The following is a 10,462-nucleotide window of genomic DNA, read 5'->3' on the forward strand; positions in this document are numbered from 1 at the left end:
CACATTGGATATGGTTTTATTTTCATAACCTATTAAGATTGATGCCTTGTCAGCATCTCATTTTTGGACGGAAAATTGTACAGTGTACATTTGATTCTGGTGTAACTACAAATGCCATGTAATTGTATAATTATAATTCCCACTTTCACCAACTCATTTATTTTTATTTTCCCCACACAGAGCCAGATGTGATCAGGAATCTCACAGTGACTGATGTCACAGCATCATCTGTGCTTCTGACATGGGATGAACCAGGAGGAAAAAGAGATTGTTTTAGAATTCAATGGACGGATGAGAAAAGGACGAATAACAAAGAAACAAAGACAATTAATAACACTTCCTATCACATCACTGATCTGACTGCTGGAGTCAATTACACATTCTGCATCACTGCTGTGGCAGCAGATCAATCAACAGAAGGAGAAACTGTCTGCATCTCACAATTTACCAGTATGTAGAATTATAAAATCTAATTTCCTTGCTATATAGAGTAGTAGTAACTATATGTAAAACTATAAAATGTCTGTTTTGTGCTACAAAGTATGTTATAAAAATGATTCCCCCTTTGTGTATTTATATTTCACTTATGTTCTGATTGTTAAAAAAAGAAAAGAAAAGAAAAACGTAATATTTGTGAATCTCCATACAAAGCTCAAAATACTGCTTTCCCGCTTGCGAGTCTATTGTTCGTTATTTGACCCACCACCAGTTCATGTTTCATCATTTATGTGTTTCTACTTTGCTTGTGTCTTGCGTGATGTTTTTTTCAAATCATCAATTATGACTTGCTTCTTTCTTCAAAAAACAGAGCCAGATGTGATCAGGAATCTCAGAGTGACCAATATCACAACATCATCTGTGTTTCTGAGATGGAATGAACCAGCTGGAAAAAGAAATTTCTTTAAAATTCAATGGACCGATGATAAAACAAACAGAAATTCAACAACGAACGCTTTCTATAACATCACTGATCTGACTGCTGGAGTCAATTACACATTCTGCATCACTGCTGTGGCATCAGACGAATCAACAGAAGGAGAACCTGTCTGCATCTCAAACTATATCAGTATGTAAAATGATAAAATATCTGTCCTTTGCTAAATAGAATGTTTAAACAAACTGACCCAACTTTTTTTCTACTAATATGATTTTATTAGCATCTACTTGTTTTTATGTGAGGAACCTATAACATGTTTTTGGGTACACTTTAGGGACCAATTCCCACCATTAACTACGACTTTTGCCTCAATAAACTCCTAATTTGCTGCTTACTAATAGTTATTGAGGTAGTTGTTAAGTTTAGGTATGGGGTCGGATTAAAGGATCCAAAATGTGGCCATGCAGAATAAGGCCTTAATATGTGCACTACTAAATAGCCAATATGCTAGTAATATGCATGTTAATAAGCAACTACTTAAACGTGAGAGTTCGTCCCTAAACTAAACTGCTATTGCATGCTCTTAGTTGTACACATTGGATATGGTTTTATTTTCATAACCTATTAAGATTGATGCCTTGTCAGCATCTCATTTTTGGACGGAAAATTGTACAGTGTACATTTGATTCTGGTGTAACTACAAATGCCATGTAATTGTATAATTATAATTCCCACTTTCACCAACTCATTTATTTTATTTTCCCACACAGAGCCAGATGTGATCAGGAATCTCACAGTGACTGATGTCACAGCATCATCTGTGCTTCTGACATGGATGAACCAGGAGGAAAAGAGATTGTTTTAGAATTCAATGGACGGATGAGAAAAGGACGAATAACAAAGAAACAAAGACAATTAATAACACTTCCTATCACATCACTGATCTGACTGCTGGAGTCAATTACACATTCTGCATCACTGCTGTGGCATCAGACAAATCAACAGAAGGAGAACCTGTCTGCATCTCACACTGTACCAGTATGTAAAATGATCAAATATCCGTCCTCTTCCTCTTTGTACAAATCTTGTACAAAACTCCCACAGTAACTTTTAATATAATGTTGTGACTGTCAATGTTAGCTCCATCAGAAAATGACATAAAACAGATAATGTGTTTTTTAAGGATAATCTATTGCATCTCAGTGTATACTAGCATATCATCTTTTTCAACTGGATAATATAATAAACAAGGTTTTATTCTGATAAAAACTTTAAATACATTACTGCTTTTTTTTTTCATCGGGAGCATGTTTAATAATATAATAATAACACTTATCAAATTCTCATGTAGTTTCCCCTAACAAGGATTCTGAGATTCCAGTGACTGTTGGCGTAGTTTTGGCAGTGATCTGTTTTCTCATCATCATGACTCTCATTCTCTTCTTCTATTCAAGAAGGTGAGTTGCCAGTGTCATCAGAGAAGTAAATAGTGGATAGAGTTCAAGATACAGAAGCCTTGCAGATTCATTTTAGTAACATTTCTTCATTACTCTGTTACAGACAAACCAAAAAACAATGTCCCGACATCCCTGTACACACCATTAGGTAACTTTGTTTGATATGTTTATAGTTAAATATTTATTTGACAAAACTTTAAATTGTTAATGTATTGATTTTTCTTTCTGTTTCCAGCAATAAAATGTAAGTAATTGTTTTATTATTAATCTATTAATTTTTAATGTTGAAACATGATTATTTACCCTTTATTGTATATTTTTTACGTGTTTTTTTTAAATTTATTTTATTTTTTTATGGCACACAGTGATATTGCTTTGAGAATAGAAGATTATGAAGAGTACTTTAAGCAGAAGCATGCGGATTCCAACTGTGGTTTTGCTGTAGAGTATGAGGTATGAGAAACACAAATATGTATTTTAAAATTTTTTTATTTAGACACTTCTTCCTATGACAATTTTATCAAACGGTTTTACTCAGGGCTTGTCACAGAAATTCATTTAGAAATGAGTGTTTTCAAAATCCAGACCTAAAGTAGTGCTGTGTTGTTGCAGGAGTTGAAAACAGTTGGAACGGCACAGTCCAAAAACACTGCCCTGGCTATTGAAAACAAGCCGAAGAACCGTTACAGCAATGTGCTACCTTGTGAGTAGACTGACTGTCGCATGTACTAAAAGGTGTACATTTTCAGTTAATTTCCTGAGGCGCAGAGCCAAAGCACAACCAAAACACAACCAAAATAATGTTCTCCTGCAAGATGCATAGTTAATTTTGTTAACCACTTGAGGGCCAAAAGTTTAAAAGAAATAAACAAAAATGAAGAATAGATAATACACTCAATGTATGCTCAGGATTATGATTATCTAAACTAGGCACAGGTGATAACAATCAGAAATCAAGAAAAACAAGAAATGAATGAACAGGAAATGTATACAGACAATATGTGATCAAAATAAAAAATAAAAGAGTGCTTGGAGTATAACAGAATATGATAGGTATGACACTCAGTGTTGGGAAGGTTATTTTGGAAATGTAATAGGTTACAGATTACAAGTTACCCTATTTAAAATGTAATGAGTAATGTAACTACTTCAATTACTTTATTAAAGTAATGTAACTGATTACATTTTGATTACTTTTCTAAATTTCTCATGTTTTCAACTGTTAATCATTTTCAAATATGTAAACTAGGCAGGGTTAACCTTACAGTAGTACTCAACACTGATTACTGTCAGACTTTCCAAACCCTTCAACACTTAAATTAAGATCATAATAATTTAATTTTAAAGCACAGCCACCACAAAATCAGACTTTAACACCTCTTTTCACTTTGTGATTGTTCTGAGGTTAAATACAGATTTAAATTCATAACAAGAAATAGTTTAGTAGTTATGATACTGTTTTTGAAATCAAATCTTATGACAGGAAACACTGGCATCTAACAATGCCTTGGGAAAAAAAAACAGTTAATCTTAAAAAGTAAAGCATATACATAATCCCAAATAGGAAATAAAACAGTTATCGAATGAGAATGTGTCCTATTCTGTGTCCTAAACTATTTAGACATTGTCTCATATTTTAGAGCAGTCAATGCAATTTATTAAAGAAATCAATTAAACCTGTATGTGTCACGATCTGCTGGAACAAGAGAACGAGGAGGCCAGGAACTCTTCAAATAACACAGACTTTATTGAGCCAAACACATAAGGAACAACGGAAACACAGAATGACATTCAAGACCAGACACTAAAGACAGGGAAACACAGGGCTTAAGTCCTAGAACTAAACGAGTAAACTAGAATTAATTACACATGGCTGGGGACTAATAAATTAATGATGAGAACTTAACGAGAAAACAGGAAACTAACCGAATAAGGACATAGAGGGAGAAACTAGGGCAAGGAAGGCACGTGGGGAGCAAAACAAAACACAAGGATGTGTGTGTGTGAAAAGAAGAAAAAACAAAACAAAACAACAATTCAGATGTAACCTCTTTTGTAATTGTTAACGTTTTCCTAAGTAACTGTAATTTAATTACACATTTTTTCCCCCAGTAACTGTAACTGATTATATTACATTTATTTTGTAATTAAATTACGTAATTTAGTTACTTGTAACTAGTTACTTCCCAACACTGATGACCCTACAATGTAACCTTATAACCTTATATAAAATCAAATGCATAATTTTGAGTTCTTAATTAATAACAACTTTATGATACTAATTGTATGTTTGCCTTCATCAGATGATGCTTCAAGAGTGAAGTTATCAATGTGTGGCAGTCCTTTGATGACTATATCAATGCCAACTACATCCCAGTGAGTAAACAGAAGTGTAAATTTCAGAAGTGGTTTTTTTTTTTGTGGTTATGTCTAAGCATGTTTTTCACTCTTCTTTCTTTCTTTTTTTTTTTTTTGAACAGGGCTATAATTCAAGAAAAGAGTTTATAGCAGCTCAGGGTCCGCTGCCCGTCACAGTGAATGAATTCTGGAGAATGATCTGGGAGAAGAATATCTACACCATAGTGATGCTGACCAAATGCAATGAGATGGGACGAGTAAGTTTTCATTGTGAAATATTATTATTTGGCATTTTAATGCCTTTATTTCGATAGGACTGTAGTTAGACAAGAAGCAAAGTGGGGGAGAGATAGAGGAACGGGACCCGGGAAAGGTCCCCGAGCTGGGACTCGAACTTTGGATGCCCGAAGCACAATGGCACTACATGTTGGCGTGCTGCCATTATTAGTCACATTGAAAAGTGGTAAAATGTGAAAATGTATATTCAGAGTAAAGATAACCAGCTCTCTGTCATTTTCTCCAGGTGAAATGTGAGAAGTACTGGCCATCTGGGACCAATCATTATCAAAACAACTCTGTGACAACCACCTCAGAGATAGAACTGGAGAGCTGGACCATAAGAGACTTCAGAATCAAAATGTAAAGCAACACTTCCTGCACCTGATATCTCCATGTATTTCTTCAGTAGTATATAGGAGTGGATTTGTTTTGTTGTTATTTTAAATCAGTAAAATTTTACAATAATATGATGCATAATTATGTAGGTGAAAACAGCAGAAACTCGCTACGCACGTCAGTTCCACTTCACTGCGTGGCGGATCATGGAGTTCCACAGACCACTGAAGTCCTCATTGACTTCAGACACCTGGTCAGAGAACACATGGACCAGTACTCACGCCACTCTCCAACTGTGGTGCACTGCAGGTAAATGAAGTTCCTATTAACAAGCATTCACAAATTAATATTATAGTGCAAACATCAAATTTTGCCATTTGTTAGATTAAACTTTTAATTTATTATTTGACCTTCACACTTTTTTTAGTGCCGGTGTGGGAAGAACAGGGACCTTCATAGCCATTGACCACCTGATCTTCCAGATTGAAAGAGACAGCATGGTGGACATCTACGGAATTGTTAATGATATGCGCATGCACAGGCCTCTCATGGTGCAGACTGAGGTAAGGTTACAGTGAGGCACTTACAATGAAAGTAAATGCAGCCAGCTTTTAGAGCAGAAATATGGGGCTTATAATTTTGTAAAAGTGCTTACTGTAAAGCCCGGTACACACCAAGCCGACGCCGTCAAACTAGTGGTGACGAAGCAGACTGCGGGTCGGCTCACGCCGGCAGCGTCTGGGTCCAAAGTTGCCCTGACACACCAAGCCCATATTGTATGTTAACAAGCTTATTGCTTACATCATGCAGATATTCTACTTAAATATATTACTTAGCCAAACACTGTGACCTTTTGCTTATATTTTGTATTTTTTGGAGGAAAAAGTCGAAATTATCTGTCGTAATTAACATTATGAAACAAAAATAATGATTGAGCGTAACACATACTAAACATACTACATTGGTGAAACTGGTGTTAACATTTGTTCTACAAAGAAACTGCCAAAGCAAGTTTGCATACTCAGACTCATATTTTTACACTATTTTTTTTTCTGTTTTCTACAACAGGAGCAGTATGTTTACCTCCACCAGTGTGCGTATGACATAATTCGATCAAGAACTGGGACCAACGTGGACTTAATTTACCAGAACGCAGCAGCTCTCAGTATCTATCAGAATGTAGAATATCAAAAATCATAAATGTCCATTTAAAACTGCAGAAATTTAAGCATATTTTAAGTTTCACATGTACATGATGAGCATATATATATATATAGATAGATAGATATAGATATCCTTTACATATAGCTGGATGTAATTTATTTCTTGCACAATACTCAAAACTTTTGAGTAATAGTTTAATTTTAATGAATACATTTAAAATGTTACACTGTAAAAATACAGCCATTTTCTATAATAATAATTTAAAGTAAACAGCAAGTAATTGTATTTATGATATTTCAATCAAGATATCTTTATTTTTTATCTTTATGTCCAAAAGAGAAATTTGTATAATTTGACATAATATATTTACTGCGATATCAAACATCTGTACATTTTAGTACTGACATGATTTAGGGCCTTGTGGGATCCCGAGTTTTAAAAATCTTTTATGTCTACAAAGTTATTTAGAGAAATGTAATGTATCATGCATTATTTAACAATTTAGAGCAGAAACAAAATAATTTTTCTTTTTTACAAACTAGAAGGCACTCCCAACCTATCAGTGTACACAGGAAATATTGTGTGCTGTTATATTGATAATTAGAAATTAAGAAAATAGGACTGATATGGTACTGTTTAGTTATTAATATGTTGTAGATTTTGCAGTGTGCATGAAGCTCAACCTGCTGTGCTGGATATGAGCATTTGCTTGGGATTTGTAATTAATGTTGCATTTTATTTTTATACAGTTAGTTTCAGCCTTCTAATTTGATAAGGCGAGCAGCGTTGCAGGAGTGCTAATGGCTAACTATCCAAATTATGTCTTAAATGTAAGTAACTACATTAATGTCCTATTTACTGCACATTTATTTAAAAGCAATCACACCTGCAAACTGGGCTATTATTATAGTAAGCACAGCTGGGATTAGCTGCAATCTGTGACATATTTTGTAAAGCACTGTTTAAGCTATTTTACTGTTTATACTATACTGTTTATGATCAATACTTGGAATACTTTTATTTAACATTTTATTTGTATTTGAACAACAGTGCACTAGCATCACTTTCACACTGGAGATGGTTTCTAGCTTCTGTAGCGTTATTTGTGTGTATGGATACTATTTAACGAAGCTTCTGGTATATAGGAAGTATCTTTACTGTACCTCTTTTGGTTTTAATGATCCTTTCTTTGGGAAGATTCTGATAAATGTCGGAAACAATGAACACATAATGAATAACAAATAAATTCATTTTAAAACTAGTAAGAGTACTCTGTTCTGTATCTCCACTAGACATCTGACTAAAACCAGAGGCCACATAACATTTGGACGAGTAAAATGGAATAGATTTTTGTTATTTAACAAGTGCTCTATGCATTTCTCTTGCCTTTATGCTGTAAAGACTTATGGCAGAATGTTTTATCCTTCTTCCACTAGAGTGCACCAAGTACTCTGAAGGTATAATATACACTATATTTGGGTGTTTCTGCAACTTTTAAGTCCCGGTAGTGAAATTTTTGATTTATGTTAAAATTTGTCATATGATGCTTTATAAATATATTCACAGTGTCATTACACACCTTGACAAAAATATAATTGATGATTAATGTGATTTAATACAAAATTATGAAACATTTATAGATCCAAACACCATTTTTGTTCATGTCCCACAACTCTGGTCACAATGTTGAGATACGTAAAATAAGCTAATTGAATTACAATTTGACATTATTTCAAATGGAATTATTTAATACACATATTAATTTATAACATCTTAATTATTTTTTATTATTTACTAATCATTTTATGATTTTTTTTCAACTAAATGTGCCTGTCCTACACTTTTGAGTCCTTACCGCAACAATTTATTTTATTTTATTTATTTAACCTTTATTTAACCAGAAAAGACTCTGAGATTAAAAATCTCTTTCGCAGGAGTGTCCTGGCCAAAATGGGCAGCAATACAAAATATTACAACACAAATAGACTAGAGACACTTAAAACAGCTACATATCATTGAGTCAATTTCCATTTGCCGAGTAACTGTTTTAAAATGATCCAAAGACAGCAAATTTTGTAATTTCAATTTCGATTGCAGAAGGTTCCAGTCAAAAGTCCAATGAAAAAGGCTTTTATTATGACATTTTATCAAAGACAAACAAATCTAGCTTCTATGGAAATAGAAACTAGCGCATGAGCTCATTGCTGACAGATTGAGCCACCTCACTACCTCATTCACAAGATCCCAAAATATAATGTAAATATCTTATTTTCTGTGTCAGTATTTATTGTGTGTCCTTACCATACAGCTTAGTAATTCTGTACTTTGAACTACATTTATAAAATAAATGTATATTACGGTTTAATTCAGGTATATTAAGACTCAAAACTAATGTAGTAGACCTTGCTAGCTGCCAATTAGCTGCAATATTAGCAAAATGTCATTTCCATAACATGTCTTTACCGCAGCAAATTTAGGTGTTGCGGTAAAGACCTTGTGTTGCGTTAGAGACAAGTTCAAGGCTTACTGTATATTAAATTACAAATATTCAGTCTATTGTAAATTATATTTAAACATGACATTTTGTAACCCTAGATGAGACCAAATTCATCAACAATAAGATTAAAGAAATGCAGAGAGGAAATGAGAAAAGACCCAGAGAGGTATGCAGAGTATCTGCAGAAGGAAAAAGACCGTTACAAAAAGAGAAAGAAAAATGGGCAGATAAAGAGTGTGAAAAGAAGGCAGTGGAGGATAAATAAAAGAAACCAGGGGCAAAACACAAAGTACTGCATGCCTCAAATCAGTTTGTTGCAACAAACACCAACTTTAGGAGATAATATTTTTTAAACATGAAAAACAGTTTGAGTTCTTTACTGCAAAACTACTCAAACCAGCAACCTTCAGGTTACAAGCCCAACTCCCTAACCATTAGGCCACGACTACCCAGAAGGTTGCCTCCGCGAAGTGCATTTAAAATCCTTTAATCCAAAATCCGCTAAAATCCAAGCCGTTGATTATCCCGCTTATTCCATGGTCATTTGCCAAGTTATTGACAAGTTAAATAGTATTGCTCTTTGCAGCGCAGTATTTGACCGAATGTCTAAAGATTACAGTTATTTTCGTCAGTTCAGTCATTCTTGAGACATGGGACAAAACATGCCCAGCAATTGTAACTACTATTAGGTTAAAAAAAATATATATATTCAATTATAAATGTTATGGGGATTAATAATAGAATGTATTTAACACAATTATCCCTTCAATTTAATTTTATCATTATTATGTGAAATCTATGACACTTATTGTCACTACATCTAAAACAGTGTGTCCACAGAGAAGGGTTCAATCATTCATATGCTATAAAATGGATAAAATGTTTTTAATGATGAAAAGACCTTGTCTTATGAAAAGCAACACTTAATAATATATCATATCAAAGCAAGGTTGTTTTCAGTGACATATGCATGTTTCATAAGGTTTCAAAGTTGTGTCCCCACTTTTGTCAACACTGTCAGACATTGATTAAAATGTAATAAAATCAGGGAATATCAGGGCAGCTGTCACTCTAAAGGACCCCTTGCCACAGTCCTCCATTGCAGAGTACATCGCTGTCAGACAGGCTCTGGTCAGTTTTATAGTTTTAGAATATTTTAAATCCTAATGTTAATATTTCCTGGTCACAACCATGATATGTCAACACCATCTTCCAATTTCTGAGGAAATTATTTGATCATTTTATTCTCCTGAAGCAGGTTCCATTAGCATCTAGCATCAACAGAAAAACAAAACAAAATGGCTACTACATGAACCACCATCAGATTTAGTGTTCCAATGATATATCAAAATACTTAAATGTGACTCTTGAATAAAAGCTTTATGAACAATACCATTATCACTGTTTGTTGTGTTTGTTTTAATACAGTAATTGATTGATTCAATGTATTTGATAGTTAAAATGACTATAGCTTCAGGTTTTTGTCACCACCGT

The 10,462-nt window shown here is 33.7% G+C and overlaps 1 pseudogene; it reads left to right on the forward strand.

Annotated features, from left to right (window-relative positions):
- Positions 1-143: 143 nt before the first annotated feature.
- Positions 144-7,438, forward strand: LOC131535062 (receptor-type tyrosine-protein phosphatase eta-like; annotated as a pseudogene).
- Positions 7,439-10,462: the final 3,024 nt, after the last annotated feature.

The sequence above is a fragment of the Onychostoma macrolepis genome, unplaced genomic scaffold, assembly GCF_012432095.1.
Source record: "Onychostoma macrolepis isolate SWU-2019 unplaced genomic scaffold, ASM1243209v1 Scaffold119, whole genome shotgun sequence".
Taxonomy (NCBI): Eukaryota; Metazoa; Chordata; class Actinopteri; order Cypriniformes; family Cyprinidae; genus Onychostoma; species Onychostoma macrolepis.